The sequence below is a fragment of the Agelaius phoeniceus genome, chromosome 1 (genome assembly GCF_051311805.1).
Source record: "Agelaius phoeniceus isolate bAgePho1 chromosome 1, bAgePho1.hap1, whole genome shotgun sequence".
NCBI classification, from domain to species: domain Eukaryota; kingdom Metazoa; phylum Chordata; class Aves; order Passeriformes; family Icteridae; genus Agelaius; species Agelaius phoeniceus.
In genome coordinates, this window is record NC_135265.1 from 120,506,287 (window position 1) to 120,528,825 (window position 22,539).

At 38.1% G+C, this 22,539-nt stretch overlaps 1 protein-coding gene across 8 annotated transcripts in view; it reads left to right on the top strand.

Moving 5' to 3' along the window:
* The window catches only part of SULF1 (sulfatase 1), a 148,764-nt gene that overhangs the window by 39,660 nt on the left and 86,565 nt on the right, over positions 1-22,539 (top strand). For 3 of the 8 annotated variants that reach the window (XM_077186378.1, XM_054630662.2, XM_054630669.2), the window contains exons 3-4: positions 8,102-8,165; positions 10,096-10,193. The exons of 2 other annotated variants lie outside the window; for them this stretch is intronic. The gene's annotated coding sequence lies outside the window, so the exon portion shown is untranslated. The remainder of the gene's footprint in view (positions 1-8,101; positions 8,166-10,095; positions 10,194-22,539) is intronic. 3 more of the 8 variants (XM_077186383.1, XM_077186392.1, XM_077186372.1) reach the window with 1 other exon arrangement.

Consider the following 22,539-nt stretch of genomic DNA (forward strand, 5'->3'; position numbering starts at 1 on the left):
TGGTCTCTGATGCCTCAGGGAGATTTCAGAATCTGTCCTCCCAGCTCTTGCTCCTGTAATCTCCTGGAAATTAGAAGTCCCATTGCAAACAAAGATGAATGCGCTCCATGGAATCTCCTCAGCTACTCTGCATCTTGATGCACATTGAAGTATTTTAAAATGGTAGTTTATATGCCAAGCCATGAACAAGAAGCACTGGGGAGCCCTCCCATCAGGATAGACCTCCTATTCCACTGACTCTGTTAGAGGGTTAGTAAACTTGTCCAGAGATAGGAATATAGAAAATGGAAGAGTTGGAAGAACTAATTTATTCATTTAATAGCAAATAAACTTCCAAAATTATGCATCAGGGCCTTGAGTTTCACTGGTGAATTGATATTGTGTTACCCTATATATCGTGATATTAAGGGGGAAAATGCTGATACCAATTTTCTGGCTGTAGACTTCAGGAAAAGATAACAATATACAATAGAAAAACAGGATGAAAGAAAGTAGACATGAATTTTTAAGATCTAAAATAGCTTTTATAGTTAGGAGTTTTCACAGTCCTTCATATTGCTGGAGAAACTCAAAAGATACGTAGATGCTAAAAAAACCCCTACTCGGAAAAGTAGACAATGTGGCTGAAGCTTGACTCTAATCTAATTTAGATTTTTTGAGTAGGATGTGGAAAAAATGGTCTTAGTATGAGCTAGTTTCACCATCATGTTTTAATAAGGAAAGTGAATGTTTTTTCTGTGTGCACACGCGTGGGAGGCACAACAACAGAAGTAAATTCCTGTATCTGAAGTGTTAGAATTTTTATGTAGCTTTCACTCTTTTGGACATACTTTGCTTCAGGAACTTCCCATTTTTAAGTTCATTATAAGGACATAAAAATAAACAAATTGCACACACATGAGAGGCAGCGCAAGCTATATTTCCCAGCCAATCCATGAGTTTCTTCCCTCCATCTTTAATCCAGCTCTGTCAGTATAGCAACATAAAATTTCAACAAAAGAGTATTTTTTTCCCTGAAGAGCAAAATTTGCTAGCACTCTTTATTATGTAATGTATTGAGAATGCAAAATGTCTGGTTACACTGATAAGTCACCTTTTTGACTTATAAAAATATATTCCCACTGATTACTAAAGCAGTGTTGCTTAAGGCTAATGGCATAATAGATACAAATTCATCCCATAATTCTTTTAATCTCAGTAAATATATTGCAAATGTTTACTATCTATTGTGGCAACATAAAGCAGAAGTCATAATTAGCCTAAACAAAACAAATCATAGGAGAGTTTTAAAGTGTGTTTCCAATTTCAGAAGAAAAAAAAAACCTCATAGATTTTTCTTTTTTTTTCTTTTTTCACATCTTGAATCAGACATCAGCAAATGTGTTTGTATGTGTGCATTTTCCCCAAAGCACTGAGAAGAATGTCGTGTGAGAATTATCTTTTCCACTCACAGTCATGCTGCTATTTGGTCACATTTCAATCCACTGAAAGAAAAAAAGAAGGTGGGGGAATTGAAAGCCCAACAGAACTGCTTAAATGATTTTGAACTTCAATGGTGCTGCAACCCTTAACAGAAGGCAGAGCTCAGTTGTGTCCATGGAACAGTTCCACATTTCTTAAAAAAAAAAAAAAAAAAAGCTAATAAAAATTTTTAAAGCACAGACATTAACGAGCTAACACAAAAGATTTATTACTTACATTTATTTTCTTTTCTGTCTTTTTCTAGTAAGCTTCTGCATTCTCCAAATAAGAGAGGAAAATTTCCAGCAAGTAAGCTTCTTTCCCTCCTTCCTCACCTTCATCTTTCACTTTCCTCAATTGCTCCTTAAATTTTTTAATTAAGATCATCTTGCTTTTTGATTCATTGATTGTAGTGACATTGTTCTTTATGTTCAGAAGGTGATAAGGAGTGGTCAAGTTTCAGGTCACACTGACTTTGTTATTTTAAGTACTGAAATACAGGAAAATCTGTTTTATAAGACCCCTGAGTTATTTTTCTGTCTGAAACAACCTTGTCAGTAGGCTGTGTTTCTTGCTAAACAAAAAATAAAAAGCTGTATTTTGCTGCTGAAAAATCTGCCAGAACAGTAAGGCAGAGGAATATTTTCATATTTTATCAACCAAGAGAGTACACATATAATTGAGGGCTCATTAACCCTCATCAAGTCACACCTAAAAAATTTCCTGTTTCACCTCCCTCCCCCTTCATTTATTTTGAGTATTAGTTAATATTTTAAGTCTATTTTGTGGCTGACAGGTCTTCCTGGACATCCCTTCAAATGCAAATTAATAGTTTTCTCCCCTCAGAATTGCATACAAGAAACATGGGAATGCTTTGCACCCTGAAAAATTATAATGGTTGTGTAGAAGTCTATGTCAAGGAGATTCTGTTGCCTTTCTGGTGTTTGTAAGATGACACATATTTTTTGCCCCTTTCCTTAGTGATTGATGGTATTGGAATGATGATAACAGGAATATCCCCAAAGTCTTTAGTTCTATTCAGAATTAGTACACTTGCCAGATAAAACCAATCATAGATGCATAGAATTATAGAATGGTTTGGGTTAGAAGGGATTGATTATAGATTGTCTAGTTCCAAACTCTCTGCCATGGGAAGGGCCACCTTCCACAAGACCAGGTTGCCCAAGGCCCATCCAACCTGGCATTAAACACTTCCAGGGATGGGGCATCCACAGCTTCTCTGGACAACCTCTGCCAGGGCTTCACCACCTTCACATTATAGAATCTCTTTCTAATATCTTATCTACACCTACCCTCTTTCAGTTTGAAGCCTTTACTCCTTGTCCTGCCCCACATGCCCTTGTAAAATGTTCCTTGCCAGCTTTTTGTATGCCCCTTTTTGTTACTGAATGGCTTTTCTAAAGTCCTCTCAGAACCCTCTCTTCTGCAGGCTGAACAACCAGTTCTCCAAGCCTCTCTGCAGAGGAGAGGTGCTCCAGAGCTCTAATCTTGGTGGCCCTTCTCTGGGTGTGTTCCAACAGTTCAACATCCTTATTGTGCTGGGGGTCCCAGAGCTTGATGGAACACTCCAGGTGGGGTCTCATGAGAGAGGAGTAGAGGGGAAGTAGAGGGGAAGAATCACCACCCCTGACCTGCTGGACACATTTCTTTTGATGCAGCCCAGGACACATTTGGCTTTCTGGGTTCAGGCACCATTGCTGGATCATGTTGAGCTTCTTGTCAGCCAACACCCCCAATTCCTTCTACTCAGGGCTGCACTCAGTTCATTCTCTGCCCATCTTGTGCTTGTGCCCAGGATTGCCTCAATCGAGATGCAGCTCGCTCAACTTGGCCTTGTTGAACTTCATGAATTTTGCATGGACCCACCTCTCAAGCCTGTCACAGTCCCACTGGGTGGCATCCCCACCTCCAGGGTGTCAACTGCAGCACACAGCTTGGTGTGTTAGGCAAACTTGCTGAGAGTGCACTCGATCCCACTGTCCTTGTCACCAACAAAGATGCTGAACTGTGCCACTCTCAATACAGACCCCTGAGGGGCACCATTTTCACTGCTCTTCTCTTGGACATTGAGCCACTGACCTCAGCCCTTTGAGTGTGATCAGCCAGCCAATTCTTTATCCAACAAGTTTTCAATCTATCAATTCACACATATCCAGTTTATAGACAAGGAGAAAAAACATTGTCAAATGTTTTGCACAAATTCAGGTAGATGACGTTGGTTGCTCTTCCAATGCCATAACCTCTCTGGTTATATCAAGGAAGAAAAATCACAAGTTCTATATAAAGTAATAAAGTTATATTGAACTTAATATTTTTCTATTATTTTAGAGTGTTTATTATATTTCTATTGCCTACTATGTTGGCTTTATTGGTTTTTTTACTTCAATACTCTTAATGTTCAAACTTTTGGTTTTGTTTTCTACATTTATGTCATAAAGCAGAATTTTCTCCTTTGTTCTTTTGAAGTTAAGAATTGTGTCTAGTTTTGTCACCAGCTAGCTAGCAAAGCACTGGGAAGCAGACTTGAATCCTGTAGACAGCATTTTTTCACAGTGTAGCAAAACTGTAGATTCCTGCATCGGGCTATCATTTTTTTCAAGCATTCAACTGGTACTGTATTCACTAAAATAATGAAAAATTAAATTATTGAAGTCAGTTGTTTCAGAAGAAAAAATATTTATGTAGCTTAATTTTATTTAATTTAAGTGGGTTGTTCATGACTGCTAAAAGCAGTATTTAGTCTTCAAAAAAGTGACAGCAAGTAGTTTTCTTCTGTACCTTCTCACCCAGAAATGGGCATCAGGAGTCATGTAATAACTGATGCTGAAATGCTCTTTGTATATCCAGTATATTGGTAGCAAGTAATCTTCAGCTGTAAGTTATCAAAAATGCTTACAAATTAGTCTGTGACATAATCCTACTGAGTTATGAATATCTAAAAACATATGAGATCAGTTATAACTGTGCTGTTTTGAATACAGAAATAGATGTATTGATCTTCATAGGCTGATCCTTTTTTTTTAAACAATAGATGTTTCCATTGTGATGGCAATACTGCTGAATGAGTGCTGAAGTCAGTAAAGTTCATAAGTTGCTGACGTTTGGTGCCTTTTAACTACTCTATCTTCTCAATCTATTATGAGCAAGGCTAGATGGCCTAATAACAGTGCCAGGCAGTGTGAGAACTCTGTGTACACTGAAGATCCCTTATATGTCAATAATGGAGTGCAGTTCTGAGAAATATTAAATTATATCCTTATCCAGAAATACCCCCTACTGCCTACTGAAGTCAATGAGAAAGACAAAGCCAGATGAAAATTCAGTGCTTGCATAAATTGTGGTTCCTCAGGCTGCTTTGCAATCATTCTTGTTGATAGTCCAGCAAAAAATAGTATTGGGTAACTGGATTTGGATCTGCTGTCCATTTATTGGCAATTGTGAACTCTACCACCAAAATATCTTCCAGGTCATTTGGTTTTCAGTGAGTTACATCTGCAATCATATTGCTCTTCTAACTTATATATAGAATATTTATACATATGGAAATGCCCACTGAAATCACAGAGTTGTCCACTGAAATAAAGTTGTTCCTGAGTGAAATGGGAAACTGCTGCATGAGGTCATTCTTTGCACATCATAGGTCTGAGGAAGAAATGAACATGTCTCGGGCTGAATCTGTAGGAAGATGTAGGTCTGGTATTTTCCTCCCTTCTGGCCTGAAACTGAGTGTGTAAATTTAGGTCTGTCTGAGATGAAGTGAATCACACACAACACTCCCTGCAGTCCCTCAGGTCTTCCTTGGAGGCTTTGTGACCGTGTTTCTTTTGTGAAATTAAGTAAGATGATTGCAGCCCCAGGAGATGGTTACAACCATGTATTACCATGTATTTCTGGAATGATTTGGAAATATGTCCCAGGTATGGAAAAAGTCCTGCACACAGTAACCTCTCCTGTGTTTTATGAGTTATCTATGTTATACAGGGAGGATTTCTCTCAGTGCCACACATGCATTTACATTCCCCCAAATTCCCAAACAATATGCCATCTGGCAGTATCTAAACTCCTGCTGTTCAAAGGCAGGAACAATAAATAATAATTTTATGTATTACAGTGTGCTGTAAGCCTTTCTCATGATGGGATGCTGTTAAGTTTCCATCTGTACCGCAGTTTGGAAATGTGTTGTGACAAAGTTCCTGGCTGTATTAAGAATTTGTATTAAGAATTTTGGTAGTAAATGATGCACAGAAACCTGAGGAATAAAAGTAAGAAAAGAAAACTTAAAATTCAAATGCAATTTCTTTAAACACAGCAGTATTTCAAGCAAAAAATGAATCCTCTTTTTCATAGAATAAAACTATGGTATAATCTCCTTTCAAAAGTTAAGTCATAATGGACTCTTTTGTACACCTACAGGAAAGCATTGTATTTTCATATGCTCATGAATGTGGAAAACAGGGATATGGAAACTTTGACAATGGTAGTTACCATCTCCATATGTATTTTTCTGCTCTGTATGGACTTGTTAGTACCTACTTAGGTAAATGGAAAGATTCCTGTTGATTCCAGTGCTATTTGACTCTTCCTCTGTATGCCATTCAAGGGCTTATTTCATCATTTCTCTGTTTCATCATCTAATATTATTCTTTTGTATGTATAGATAAAGAGATTCCTAAAATCAGTGTTTCACCCCAGATGGTGAAATTAGGTGATTCTTGATTTTGTCTTATCATGTCCTTGAAATTAACATCTACAGTGCATAGTGAGAAAAAAAAATGCATATAAAAAATCATCTATCTCTCTCAGTGATAAAGGGAGATATTTTTTACAAATGAAAGAAAGAAATTTTCTTGTCCACATGCAGTCAGCTTACCGACTGTGAACACGAATGATGTAAAGATGTTTTTTTAAGCATCTTCCCTCTGTTTAATTTGCTGTTCTAACCATTGTTTTCTTCATTAGCTCAGTTTCATCTTAATAATTTGTTTTATTTTCTTTGCTATTACATTCTTGGCCATTAGAAAGCCCTTTCCTTCCAAAAAATTCTTTGCCCAATTTGTTTCCCATAACAACAATAATAATAGGGGGAAAAATACTCCTTTTAATAGCAATTTAAGGGCCAAAATTCATCCTTTGGTACTTCTATGCAGTCACGCTTTCTGTGGCATTTGCACTCATATTGCTAAGGCTAAACATCTGGCCTTATGCATCACAGCCCACCTCTCCATGTAGCTACAACAAGCAACAGTTACAAAACAGAGTAAGACCTCATTAATGTTTTAGAACTGAAGGAATAAAATGCTTAATCATCTTGAAGTATTTGCATACCTCTCCTTCCTTCGCATCCTCTTGTAACTGTAGCTGATGGCTGGTATTTCCTCACATCATGAGGCTTGGTCTAGCTAACACAGTAAGTGGAAAAAACGTGTATGTCTTTTCTGAGTTCTTGGCCTTTAGTTATATCACAGATTTTGCTGTGGGAAAAAAAAAAATGTTCTAACTCTCCTGTTCATTCATCCAGCTCCTGTGGGAAGGGCCCTGGTGCACTCACCCATCCCTAGGGCTGGTCACCCAAGAGTTATGGCACTCAGAAGGTTGGCAGAGCATTGCTGGCTCCTCTGATGTGGTCAAAGGAGAGCTTGTGTGGCCATTGGGACAGACAAGTTGTGTTGAGGGTCATTGACTGTGAGAGTGCATTTCTTTAATCCCTAACCTCTTGGCCCAAGCAATATACATGCCCAAGGGTGCTGAGGGTATCCAGAGAGAAAGACAAGTCTTCATTAGTTTAGTGAAGACTAAACTAATGCCCATAACTTTATATGAAATCAATGGTGAGCAAAAAGGTTCAATAGCTAGTGACAATGTCAAAGAAACATTTCAGTCTGATTATCCTAGCAATTACTACCCTGCTAAAAAATTGGAAACCAAAAAACAAAAAACAGTACATTTTTAAAAGCTGGACAAACTAATCTTTCAAATAAAGAGATCCAAAGCCATATCATATATAATACAATAATAACATTAATTTTCACTTCTGTAGTTATTTTATGCCTGCGTATTTTTTAAATACTAAGAGTGCTCAGCACAGATTATGAGCTTAAATTTTCAAGGTGAAAATGCAGAAGACCTACTGGTTTTCAAAGCCATTACCAAACTGAAAACCTAACAGCACATTGGTTTGTATTTTGATTTATTAGGAAGCAGGCTTAACTGAACTAACTGAATGGAATCTACATAAGTCTTGCTGGATTTCTGCTTTGCACCTGCAGAAGCAGCTTTAGAGAGCTATTGCCCTCTGTAGATACTGTACACCGCCTGTATAATCTTCTCAAGAAAATAATTAAATAAGAAAAATAATTGTTTATAAATGGAGAAAATTGCAGTACCAATGTATTTTGCTGTAACTGCTCCCTGCTGAAATTTGAGACCATGTTCCCAGTGAAGTTTATGGGACAGCTCAAAAAAACATTTGTGTATACAATGTTTTTCTTACTGTGCTGAGGTTTACTCCTAGAAGTAAATTGATAGGTATAGTGATTTCTTTGGGATTTTTTCCTTTCAAAATATTATTAAGTTTATTGCTTAGAAATTGCTATAATTTTTATTGGTTTATTTATTACAGAAAAAAAGGACTGAACTGAGAGTGGAAAAATAATGATAATACTTCTTTCTTGCATAAGAAAAAGGTAAGATTTAGAGGACCATAATACTACAGGAACTTATTTATGGCATACTAATAACTATGAGGTGATTTGTTAAATTCCCAAATACTGGCTGCTTTTGATTTAAACTTATTTAGACCTCCACAATCTTGGCTGCCTAAAAACTGATGATTTAAAATTCACAATCCTTTCCAATTAGCTGAGACAATGAGTCTACTGTTTATGCCACTGTATTAACCTGTTCTGCATTAGAGAAGAAAAGGTTACATTTCATTTTGTAGCAGCATATTAGGCTTGTATGTATTTCAGGCTCCTCAATTTTGATTTATGCTATCTCCAGTTTGGGTTTATTGAAGGGAGAGTTCATTCTTTCTTTTTTTCCTCCCACTCCATTCCGTGGGAGCTATAAATGCCCCAGTTATCCTGGGAATTTTTTTTTTTTGGTCCCAGGTACCCAGCTGTGACTGAAATAATGCTCCCCATCTGTGTTCATTGTTTGCATTGATGGTGTCTGTGCAAGTCACCAGGGCTTTCCTAATAAGGTTCAGATTGACCTTTCAGAAGTTCTCAAATGAAGAATCTAAGTGCACTCACCAACCTCAAAAGAGAAAGACTTCTCTGCCACTGCCCTTACAAACAGCTGTAAGAGCCAGTAAAAAATGACTGTTCCAAAACCAAAGTCAGCCCTCTGAGCTGTTCAAGAGTGTGCAAGCACTGGGCAGCTGGGGGCTGGCTGTTCTTCCCAGAAGGGTGATGCACCAGATGGAGAGAGATCCCGGAGAAGGGGAGCAGACAGACTGACAGACAAAGAGACTTCCCAACAGAGGAAGAGGAAGTCCAGAGAGACGCCCTTTAAACTGACAGGCTGATTTTTAGGCAGGAAAGCACTGTCTGGTGGTTTCAGTGCCCACGTGTTCAAGACGAGGGCTTCAAGCTCCACGTGCTGACTTCTGGTGTGGTGACCCCTGGTTCTCCTCCTTTTTTGTGAGAGCGCTGGAACTGGTGTGACAACACAGGGAGCCAAGTGAAAGGGCTGACCCACCTGAAAAATAATCTTGTTGGCTGGTTTCTCTAACAATTTTGGTTGGCATGGTTAGTACTTGGAGAGATTAGTTCTCTCACCTGGCTCCCCTCAGCCCCAGGAGCGTTTGTGCTGACACACGCAGGGGAGACTCGCTGCCAGGATGGTGGGGGAAGGTGGTGTCTCTTCTGTCAGAAGCTTGTGCAGAGTTGAGGCTGAAACCGTGGCTCACATCAACAAAATATTTACTGTGGTCATGAAAATAAATGAAGCAAAGCTCTTTTTTTCTGTCAGGGAAACCTTCTGACTGAAGTCACCTATGAGATCCGGAATCTTAATAGTAGTTTGGTTCAGGAGCGGAGAAAATTGATATATATCTGTTGGTTTTTATCAAAGGAAGAAGAAGAGCAAAGAATTCAGATTAATAAAGCAGATACTGGTAGCTACCTTTTGGATGCCTAAAGACAAAATTGAATAGTTTGTGCTAATTTATATGTTATTTCAATATTATTTCATTTTAGCAAAGGAAAAATGAACAATTATGAAAGCTAAGACAAGTATCTCCAAAACAGAAATTTCAATTAAAATATTACAAATATTACATTCAATTAAAATATTACAAATATTCTCAGAAAATATCCTGACAAGTTACAGAACTTAGTGATGGACATCTAGATATTTGAACCATTCATTAGAATCTGGGTATATTAAGGCTCTAAGTTTCAATTATTTTAACTATAGCAACATGCTAACTTGCAAGCAAGGTAATTATGTGTGATAAACTTGATTCTATTGAGTGATTCAGCAAAGTAAATAGGAATTCATAAGCTAAATTTTGCAAATAAATTCTAACCCTGGTATGAACAGAGCTTGTGTTGCAACTGTGTGATTCCTAGTAGTTATAAGTGTTAATGTGTTCTCCCCTTTTTGCAGGTTTTGCCCATAATAAACTCACTGAGCAAGACATATGGACTTCTATCCAATGCTATGAAAATTAACCAAGGCACATTAACTTCAGGAAATTTTCAAAGGTACAAAAATAATATGTGTATTCAGTAATTAATTTAACCAAATAAGCCATCAGCTTGTGCTACATAGTTTAAGTATTATGTCAGGTCAATAATTAAGCTGTAGTAAATCTGGAGGTCCTATTCTGCCAAACTTTAAAGGCTCAAGACTAACCCAAGGACCCTTCACATTTTAGTAACCCAGTGAATGATTACACAGATAGCTTTTCAATCCAAGGTTTGCTACCATTAGCTTTCTATTTTTTGAGACATCCAGGAATTCTATGTTTTGTGGTTATTGAATAATATCCTGTGAAAAAATGTATGCTGTCTTGCATTTATGAGAAGGAATATTTAATAGGCTTCAGTTATGTCAAGATAAAATGCAGTTTTCCTGTAGGGAAAGATATACATTAAGCAAAAGTAATGGTTTGGAATTTTCCCTTGTTTATGTGAACATGACGATTATGAAAACTTGAACCTAATCTCAGTGTATGCAGCTGGTCATGGTAAAGAAAAAGCATTTTGCAAGCTGTCTTATGTGACTCTGCCAAAGCAATTCTAAAGTGTCTGTGGTAGTTCTGTGCTTTCAAGGTCTGGCTGACTTTTAGGTGGAACTCATAGCAAGTTGTGTGGTGACCTCGTGATGTGGGAATTATGGCAGTAGACTCAGTATCAAATCATACATCTCAGCTTAACAAATAAAAATATAAAGCCACATGACAGAACACAGAGCAGGGAGTTTGAAATGCTCTGAGATTCATTTTTTCCCCTCAGCTATATTATTTTCTGTCACCTCATTTACATAAAGTATTTCTGGTTAAACAATTTGCAAATGCATGTGATTTAATAGCAGGTATACGTGTGGCGGAGGTAAATTTGGACTTAAAATTAAGACATTGCTAGCAGTGAAAGACAGATGGTATACATCAAGTTTATTTCACATGCAAGTCTTTGTATGGAATTTTCTTGGAACCAGTAACTTTCTGACATGTTAGCTCATAGTTTATTTTAATTACAAAATATCTAAATTTCCAGATCTTCAGATAATGTTTCATAATTACTAGAATTTACATAAGCTTATTCAATCTGCTTTATTTTCCCTCCAGATGTGTGGCTGCATAATGGTCCCATATAAAGCAGATATTATTTTCTTGCATGCAGCATATCAGAATATCCACACTTTCCTATACCAGTGATCTAGTAATTAACTTAATTTCCAACTTAATTTTCTCTCCCAGCTTTATCTAAATTTTTACTACGTTTATCTGTAGGTTTATCTATAATTTTCCTACGTTGCTCTTGAAGAGGTTAACCAGACTAAGGCCAAGAAAATGCATGCCACAGATTTCCACAGAAGTGGAAGTTATGAATAATACTATATAGATGAGTGCTCTTGATTTTGATGGAGAGAATGGATCGGATTATTATTTGCCATACCTTCCAGGTGATCATTTTGGTCATGTTCCCAGTCTACCAAAGGCAGGAAGCCCAAATAATCTTAAGAAGGATGTTATATTGGAAGAATCCCAAGCAATTTTTGCAGATCCAAAGGTTAATTTATTTTTTTTAAAGTTTGAACATTTTTTATCTAATGTGAAACTTCAGTGGTTCACTCTTCATTGACTACATTATCTGCTGTTCTAGAGAGATTTTAGAAGTTTATAAACATACCTTTTCTCTACAGATTTAGGGTCATAGTGTCATAGTGTCTCATACACTGAACCTATAACTGTGAATGTACAGAAATGTAATTCACATTTGTCAGCATTAGGAATGCCTTTAGAATATTTATTATGAAATAAAGTGTTATCACTTGAACCATGGATAAAATAGTTGGGGAGTTCCAAGAAAAATGTAAAGGCAACTTTTTGACCTGAAGCTTAAAAATCATGTCTCTTATGTATATAATCTATTAATGACACACTCAGTGCAAAGACTTTTCTGGCACATTATCCACTAACATTCCACAATCCAACTTCAGTTAAGTTGAATTCTACTGAACCCTGGGGGTCAGATTTTTAGAAATGTAGCTTCATTACTGCCCACACATGTATCCCAGTTCCAGCTCCAAATATACACATAGGGTTCCCAGTTTATTTTTGGGAAGTGAAAGAGCTCGAAATACCCATTTCAGTCCATCTGAAATGAGCATAATCCTGAAATGAGAGCTGGAGAAGCTTGCATGTTACAGGACTTAAGAGAGTGAGTCTGTATGAGGTCAAGAGTATGGGGCTGACCAGCAGTGTCTCCAAGAGAAACCCAGGTAGATGGTCAGATGGGTCTCACAGAACAGTTCAGAAAAATCCCAGCAGTCAGTAGTTTGCTAGGAGAGGTTGGGAAGCTGAGGAACAGACACATAGAACATTAGAGCATGTAACATTTTCTTGCAGTTCAGTGCATCACTCTTCATTTTATTGTGTGCATACTAAGAGCCCATCAACAAGGTATTGCTGAGTCCTGCTTGCAGGTGTACAGCAGAGCTACTGTCTTTTTTTAGGGCTCCTTTTTCTGTGCTGTGATACTTCATTGTTATTATATGTCTACACGGGATGCAGCCAAGTTGTGCTGAATCTGTAATAAGCTTTTCTCTAGCCAGAATCTTGTCAAGTGTTCTCCTTGTCTAGAGGTTTTTCTTTCTCTCCTGCTAAAAGGTCACAAGGAAATACCCATCAAAAATAGGGAAAAGTCTTTAGGAAAACTCTTTAGGAAAAGTCCTCTAACACATACAGAGAAGTGCATCTCTGTATTGTGTGCCTATACTAGTTCAGACATGCAGGCACAGAAAGATTATCTGCCAACAAGCCTGACAAGAAGCTAGTCACTTCTGCATACCCCCTGTGTGATCTCAACCACCAGTGACTTTAGTTCTCTGAGTAGCATATTCCACTTTTGCCAACAAAACTGATTCTTTTTCCTCTCATGTTGTCAGGCTTCTCAGTTAGGGAAAGTGGATTATGTAGAAGAGGATTATTAGCTGAAAGGTAAGGGGGGAGTGGTAAATAATTTCTAACTACAATACTTATAGCTGAAAAATGAGATATTAGAAAATTGGACAAATTTGCCCCTTCTTTTCCTCTCCATTTTGTGACTTTCTTGCCTACATCATATTTCTGTTCTGACCTGGTAAAAAAGAGCCTTTTCCATTTGGTTTTCTTTCCCATCACACTCTCACACATAAGCCTTTCCCATGTTTCTCTATATACACTGTTGATTAAGATCTAGAGAGAGTTTTTTTACAGACTGTCAATACAGTAGAAAGTCTGTGATCTCAGAGTTTTCCCTTTAGAAGCTGTGAAAATGAAGATTCTTGGCTTCATTTTTAGTATATCTGTAACCTACCACATGTCACTTAACTTGTTTGCCTTTGTGGCTGCTCATCCCTATTAAATTAGTTCACACCAGTAGAGCTGCAAAGAGAAAGGATGAGGTTTTTCTCCTTCGTTTCCTCCTGCTACTTAGTGGGAAGGGGTTCTCAGCTGCTGATTATGTTGCTTCACTGGTTTCCTTGCTGGCTGTTTCTCTGCACCACATGCCTTAATGAGGAACAGGCGGTCAGCAGTTCCGTGGGCAGCATGCTCAGAGTGTGCTCGGGAAAAGAGACACGGGCAGGAGTAAAAGAGATCCAAAGAGCTTCCTTTCCAACCTGCACCAAAAGGAAGGCAGGAATTTCTTTTCTAAGTTTACTCTTAGGATTTCAAGATCAAGCTGTCAAATTGCTAGTCTCTGGAAGTATTTATGAACCTTTTCCTGCATTTAGGTGGTGGGTTTTTTCCCTTGTAAGAGCCAAGTCACTTCCTTCCTGTCCAGTATCAGTCATTACTTACTGGAGAAATGTAACCATGCAAGGGCACCAAAATAAAACATGCATGGTCTGATAAAAATAATGTTTCATGTAAGAAATGTTTTTAAGGTGGATATTGTAGAAGAATTGTATGTGTCATTATTTCCTCTACCTCCTCCCAAAGATTTCCCATCAGATGAACCTTTAAAAACTGTGATTTTTTTCAACCATTCTCTTCTACTGCCAGTAACTTTATCCAAAAGTATCTCAAGATTTTTCTTGCAAAAATGCCAAGTTGCCCTATAAAATTATTTGGATTTTAATTATTATAGAATCATGATAATAGAATGATTTGGGTTGGAACACACCTCAAAGTCTGTCTAGATCCAAATCCCCACCCTGGGCCGGAGCACCCTCCACTAGACCTTAATGCCCCATCCAAGCTGGCCTTGAACTCTTCCAGAGACAGGGCATCCACAGCTTCTCTGGGTGACCTGTTCCAGTGCCTCACCATCCTCATAGAGAAGAATTTCTTCCTAATATCTAACTTAAATTGATCCTTTTTCCTTTTAATGCCATTCCCTATGTGGCCTTGTAAAATGTCCCCCTCCTGCTCTTCAGTACTAAAAGGCTGCCCTAAGGTCTCCCTGGAACATTTTCTTCTCCAGGTTGAACAATCCCAACTGTTTCAGCCTGTCTTCAGAGGAGAGATGCTCCAGCCCTCCCATCATCTTAATGGCCCTGCTGTGGATGTGCTTCAACAGTTCCATGTCCTTCTGGTGCTGGGAACCCCAAGAGCTGGATGCAGCTCTCCAAGTGGGGTCTCATGAGAGTGGAGGAGAGGGGTGTAATCACCTCCCTCAACATGCTGGCCACTCTCTTTTTGATGTAGCCCAGGGTACAGTTGGCTTTCTGGGCTCAAAGTGCACACTGCTGGGTTATGCTGAACTTCTTGCCAACCAAGTCTTTACCTCAGGGCTGCTCTCAATCCTTTCTCTGCCCAGTCCATATTTGTGCTTGATTCACATGCAGGACCTTGCACCTCATCTTCATGAGGTTCACATGGGAACTAGATCACATAGTATAGTCTGGGAAAGGAAGAGAAGAATACTAGAAAGGAAACTGTTTTGTGACTTTACACATTAGACCAAAATGACAAAAGAAAACTGTTAAAGCAAAACCATGCAAACAGGCAGAACTGCCTAATGTCACGTAAGTGGTGAGATAAAGTAATATTAAAACTGTAAATGCTTTTTGAGTGAGGTATATGGGTATATGGGTAACATTTTTTCACAGAGGACTTTTTTGGACATCCAGAAAAAAATTATGTATCTGCAACTGCTTAAATCTACTTGCAGTGAGAAAAGTATTTGGACATGTGTTTATATATGTGCTATTGACATAGCAATGAAGCAGCTTACTGACTCAGGGCCAAGAAACACTAATGGTAAAACTTTCCAGCATTTGTAGTTGCCTTGCAGTTTTACATAAGACATCATTTCTTATTGTTGCCTCAAGTTGTAATCATTTTCCCTACTACCTCCTTACTTCTGGGGAAGAATTCAACCATGTTTCACACTTTATTCCTCATGTGGAAGAAAAATACATGGGTTTCCAGCCAGGTTTGTGGTTCCTAATCTACAGGAATGTGTACAGAGGAGAGAGAAGTGTATGTATGAGACTCCCTATATAAGATATCATCCCCTTCTCAGCTTCTTCGGTGCTACATTGCAGTGAGAAAACTGATGCCCTAGTTAATTGGATAAGCCAGTATTTAGAGGAATCTAGTCCCACCTTCTTGCTCTGGGCAAGACTTTCTGTGTGACAGCACTACAGCCAATGCCCCAGGGAAAACATTGCTTCACCACCTCACAGGACAGACACATTTAAGAGTGAAGTGCTTGGGTAATGCAGTAGTGGGATGCTCATAAATGCCACAGAGAAATCCCAGGCTTCATGGCTCAGCAGCCGTGTATCACACAGGGAGCACATTTATCTCCAGGAACCGATCCTGGAAGCTGCAGGCCACAACAGTTCCCACTGAGGGCTTTCTCTGACCCCTCAGTGATCAGAGATTCTATGGGATTTTGAAATCCTGTGAGATGTAAGTTAAGATGACTAAGGTAATAAAATATAAACACTGATTAACAAAGCAGATCTTTATAGCCATTAAATTTATATTTATAAATAGCCAGAGACATGACTGAGTGACAATGTTCAACCATGCAACTAATTAAAAGCAAATAAAGATATGATGACACAGTAATTGTAACTGAAATGAAAACATTCTTTACCAGCATTTTTAGATTCTTATACACACATTAACTTTTTCTTTTAGGTAGCAGGCCTTCCCCACTTCATAGTTTAAATGGTACCAAATTAAGCCATCATGTAAACTGTGTGTTCCTGAATATTTAAAGCTCTGCATGACTATTGAAATAATCCAGACAACAAAAGAAAACAGTTTATCTGTGAAAACTTAGACTTGGAACTTCATTTGTAATTTAGATAAATTCATAAATATCCCCACGGCCATGATGCCATGAAAGTGGTGAACTGTGTTTGCACAGCCTAATGCTTAGGTTACACTTAAAATTCCAGAAGGATTATAGTCTGCTGTGTTCAGAACATAGTGGCTGTATTTTATGCCTCAAGGTACCCAACAGGATCATGATGAATTTTTAATCGTATAAAAGAAGATGCGCATTTTAAAAATATTTTGGGGTGGAAGTGGTGATTTTTATTTTTTCTTCTATCTTGTACCAGCTGCTATTGTACCAACTTCAGAATGCATGATCTGATTCTCAGGTGCATGGCAATTTTCGGCTGGGTCTGGTGAGAAAAGTCTCTGTTGAGATTTTTCTTTCAATCTGAGTATTGTATCACACACACAACATAGGCTGGGATTAAAATACAGAGAAGTTAAAGTGAAGCATGGTGCTGAAATACAGCATTAACAAAGATCTAACTATTAACTCACAGGCTATTAACTAGAATAGACAATACAGCAATACTTATAGGTAGAAAAAATGGTGGTTAGAGAGCTGAGTAGATCTGACTCATTCCAGGAATATATGAAAGGTAGAAAAGCTCTACTGACTTCTGAAAAATTTGTGGTGATATTCATTAATGTGCAACTCTGTCATAAGACCAATATCATAAAGGTTCCATGTCTTCTGTGGTTCATGGTGGTTACAGTGACCCTGTTAAAGCTATTCAGCTTCTGCAAGCAAGCTTACAAACATAACTTCTATTTTAGAAATCACTATTACTGAAGGTAGATGGGCTACACTAGATACATTTCTGTAGAAAAAGTTTTTTGCCTCCTATATAGAGTTACTCGTTTGACTATCACCATTATAACAGCTGAATGAGACATCTACCTTTGGAAGACTTCTCTTCTGGTTTTGCTCTTGCATTAGTTCTAAATTTGCTATTCACCAAGCAAGTTTTGCTGAGTAAGAAAGCATCACTTTGCAAGTTGAATTTTCAGTGCAGGATAATAGTTTAATGTGCATTCTTGATCTGTATATTGAATAGTGGCAAAGTAGTTCTATAGATCAGTTTTAAAATGCAAACTTGAAATGAGTGCACTTTCTGTCTAAAAACAGCACAAGAGATTTCTGGCTCTGATGTTTCACTCTCTAGTTTTTTGTTTTGGGTTTTTCTTTTTCTTTTTGTAGACAGGTCCTTTCTGTAAGTATAAATAAAGTAAAACATTTTCATGTTGCACTGTTACTTCACGATATGAAGAAAACAAGAGGGATCACCCTTTCATCCATCATTGAAATGCAGCCATTTCAGTGATGTGTCATTTTATGGATGCTAGCAAACTACACAAGGGGTTAATGAGCACTAGAATAATATATGCTGTTAAAACTGCAGAGAAAACTGAAAAACTGTTTTGATAAAGGGAGATGTTTGACCTGCTTCAAGCTATAAAAGAAAATTTGTGATTCTCCTAAGTCCACAAGCCCTAGATTAATGTTGGTGTCAAACTGACTCTGTGTTAAGCTCATTTGATGTACCTCTGGGCTATAAGATGTTACTTTGCCAGCAGCAAAGGTCACATGTTTTCAGGTACTGACAGTGCAAGTAATGACAAGTTGTTTCTGTGTTTGAGTGGTTCAGGGTCTTTTTAGCTTTCATTCAATGAATTTGGCAAAGTGTAGCCTCTGCCCAAGAGGGCCCTGTGCCTTTGAGCATACAGCTGAGGGAATTACTAAACCTCCAGCTCTGAAATCTATAGCCTCATTTAGTTCAGACCTCCCAAAGGAATGTTTATGCCCTTAGCTAAATAGCAAACAATTTTTACATGGGTGGAAAATTTCTTCTTGATCAAAAAAAGAAAGAGAAAGAATCATTTATATATTTAGCCCTAAGAACATTTTTTTAAAAATACGTTTAGGTATGGTAGGTCAAACTAGACTTACAATTACGGTTATAGAAAACAAGAGCTTTTGTGAAACTTTGTGAGCACCAGTTTTAAGGAAGGAAGCCTGATCAAATAGCTGAAACTCAGGAGCAGAGCTGAAGTGCTGCTTTCCTGGCTCCTTCCTGGGTTGTTGAGTGACAAAATAAGTCGAGTAACAATACCAAGATTTACACAACGTTGTGAGTCATCTCTAACAGGTAATCAGAAAATACATTAAGCTACTCAGATGGGAGCCTGGAACTTCCCAAACAGTCACAGAGTACACATGACTCCTCCTGTGCATTGGAGTGGTGAAGAGTGCTTTGTGAAAAGTTTTGTTCTCTGAGGCAAAAGGTAATAAAGGGAGTTTAGGTTAGAATGCTCTGGGAACAGAATTTTCTAAGTATTATCTGACACCTACAATCTGTGGGGAAGGTTTTTTCACTCCCAGCATGAGATCTGAGCAAGGGGAAATGATAACAGCTTGTAGTGGATGACAAGGGGTGGATACCCCAGACAGCTGTCTCTTGCACAAACACAGATACAGTCAGTCTTCTCTGAGAAACAGATACTTGGAGCCTGAAGTCATGTCCTTCCTCAGTCTCAGTGCTTGCTTTTAGCCTCTTTCTACATTATCCCAAAATTTTTGTTTGATAAGAAGCAGAAATGTCTCAAAAATGCCAGCAGCCCATTGCCACATCAAGAGATCTAACCTGCAGAACTAAGGCCCCCCACTTAGCATATGGATCTTACCAGGACCAGCCTTCCTAGGAGAGGTGTATTTAACCTCTTGTCACCATTGCCCGGTGACTGAGGAACACTCCTGGCACAGAGCTGGATCTCCAGATGTCTTCATGAAGAGGATCCCTTGAAATTGAGACTTCCAGTTTCTGATGGATCCCCAGCATCCCATGAATTTTCCATGAACAGAATGTGCCTCACAAATAGGAGTCCTTTAGAGAATTATGCCTGTTTTGCATCTCCCAAACAGCTTTAGCTAAAAGGCAGGATCTCAAGCAATTAGTGCAACACAGACAGGGTGACAACTGAGCAGACCCAGAAGCCCAGCATTAGGTCTCCAAAGAACTTGAGGTATCTTAAGCTGTGTAGCACAATAGGTATGGATTATTTTAATTGCTCTTGTGAAGTTAAGCCCCTGAGTTTCTCTGAAAGGGCAATGATGTGATTTGTGGCATACTTGCTGAAAAGCACATTGGTTCATGCTGTAGTGACCCAAGTACCAACAGAGATTGTTAATTTGTTTGTATATGTGTCACAGTTCCTAGAAGTGCCTACAAAGGATTTAATTTAACCTGATTAGCTTAATCAGCACAGATTTGTACATGGACATGCCTTTCTCACATCTGTGCCATTTGTTTCACTGCCTCCTTTCTCTTTTTCCTTTAGTCACATTTTTTCTTAAAAAAGTTTATAACTTTAAAGTTAGACTTTAATAGACTTTTCTCTGAGTATTTTCCTTTTTATTCTCTTCTTCGTTGCATTTTTATATCTGTAGAAAGTTGCAGAAGGTGTAAAACTGGCAAAAAGAAATATAAATAGCAAAAAGATGAGACTAAATACCTGAAAATGCAATATAGTTTGCCCTCAAGCTTTTCATGGCAAAATTTGGCATCTGAACATCTCCCTGAGCCTGCTTAGCACAGCTGAGCAGAGAAAGGAGAACAGACCACCATCGAGTATGTTGATGCATTAGGCTTCAGGAGAAAGTTAAAAAATATTAGAGGACAAAACTGGCCATGCTTCCCCTCACAGTAGCATTGGGTACTCAGGCACAACTTCCCTAAAGCATAAGGAAAAGCAGTAAATAAATATTTTTAGTACTGCTATGTCAGTGTCACTCTTCCAAAGGCAACAGCATTTTATTTGCTTGTATTGACAAATTCAGGGTTACAATTTTTGCTTCTGAATACAAACCTGTATTTTTCATCTGAACTTCAGATTTCAAAACATTAATATGTTTTCCCTCCCTTTATGAGAAAATAAGTGTACTAAGTTTTAAATGCATGCATAAGAAAGGGACATAAAACATGTATGTGTGTGTGCACCTGTAAGGAGATGTCGATGAAGACATAGGTGTCACTTCTAGCCTTGTGACAATCACTGCTTCCTCAGACACAAGCTGGGAAATCATGAAAATTTATGAAACTGTCCCGATATTGTGATATTTAATCTTCTTCCTCTTCTTCTGTCGCTTTTGTACAATAATTGTACTTTTGCATGCAACTTGAAGGAGCATCACCTGGGAGATTTTAATTTAAGTATGTTTGGTAGGTTGATTACAGCCTAAAGCTTTCAAATTTGCACTTTTCAATATCTTTTCAGTAAAAAGGGTTAGGCAGTATGTCAGAAAATGACACCAATTACCTCATCTACTGAGCTGGATCGAGACACTTAGACATAGGTTCTAGGACGTGAATATCTGGACTCCCATTATAGGCAATAGTGTTTGAGTCAACACAGCCAGTGGAGCTTGGACAGTGAAATAATTTCCAGGTTCCCCCAACTGCACAGGGTAGATTGTCCTCTGACTGTTGTAAGAGCTTAAACACCTAACAACATTTTGAGAATTAAATCTTGATGTCAGCAGTGCAGAGGTGAATCCTATCCTGTGAAATAATTTAAATAGATGCAGATGTATGTGTGAAGTAGACAGTGATTGAATTAAAACTGTTGTGATTGTAACATGAATAAATTCCTATTCTGTTATGTAGCCATCAGGTGTAATTAAAATCCAGTGTATGGTTAACTGACTTTTATTTACCTATCACGGGAGGGATATGTATGCTGCATTTGTGAGGCAAGTAACTCTAGATTATTTTTTTCATATTTAAGATATTCAGGGTGGCCAGTAAACATTTAGTAATGCTAACTCCCATTAAGCATTACATAAGTCAATTACACTTACTCATTTCCAAGGAAAATATTAAAACCAGAAGTCAGAGAGCTAGTCCTGTAGAGTTTGAACAATTCCAAATAATGATTAGTACCATACTTGTTTAGCACTAAGTATGATGAAGGCCTCAGGGTTCATACCACAAGACAGGCTGATCCCAAGACCCATGGAGCACTGACAAAGTGCTCAAAACTGACCTGAAGTGATTCATAGATTTTCATGCTCGATCCCATGCATGGGGGTGAATCTGACTCTCCAACCTTCCTTTAAATAACAAGATTCAGTCTTGTTTTTCTGTGCAAAACAAGTTGCTGACAGCCTAGAAATAAAGAAGGGTTTTAATTTCTTTTCAGCTCAGAGCTCTTAAATTTTTCTGTCTCAGCACTACTTTACTAGGTATGTTGGTTGTGCACCCATTCAGGAGCAGGATACAGTCAGCACTTAAATTATCCATGTGTTGCAGATTATTCATACCACAGGTATCAACTGAAGCAGAGAGCTGCATGAATGCTTCTAAAGTCCTTCCAGGAGCATCTCAACTTTATAATCAGTACAGCTGCTTTTGAGTTACACAGAACTGGAGATCATAAGCCCATATAAATCTTATCTGGCTCCATAGTAAGCCAGCTCCCTGGGAAACACAGAGACTGGTGGTGTCGACCTGTATCCGGCTGGGGTTTATTAATTTTGGCTCAGTGCTGCTCTGCCAAACCCATAGTGGAGCTGGCTTTGGTGGCAATCAATCTGACAGGTGACAAGGGGTGGAGGGAATGAAGCAATTACTTCTGAACCATGGTCCATTTTTCTAGAAGAGGTGTTTGCGATTTATTAGAGGAGGCACTGTGCTACAAAATTCCAGACAGTTTGGCCCTGTTTTAAAAATACATTTTTTAATTTTAAAAATTCTTTTATCTTATTTTAATATTCTAGTTTCAACTAACATGTCTTTTTGAAGTGACTGGAGGAGTTGCATGGACTTGTATTCAATCAGAAAAGTCAATTCTAGATAGCTATAGATTGAAGAGACTTTAGTGCTTTATTCAGTTTTCATAGGATAGATGTTTTTAGGCTGCCAACAGGTAATCCATTTTAAAGATGTCTATTCATCTTTAAAATGTGCTTCACATCAGGAGACTTCATTGCATTGATCCTAGGCTGACACTGACCTGGACTGCTCTTGAAAGCCAATGGTATGAAATAGCACTCCAGCACTAATTTTTCAATTTCTCCAAACTTTTTACACCAGTTCATATGCAGT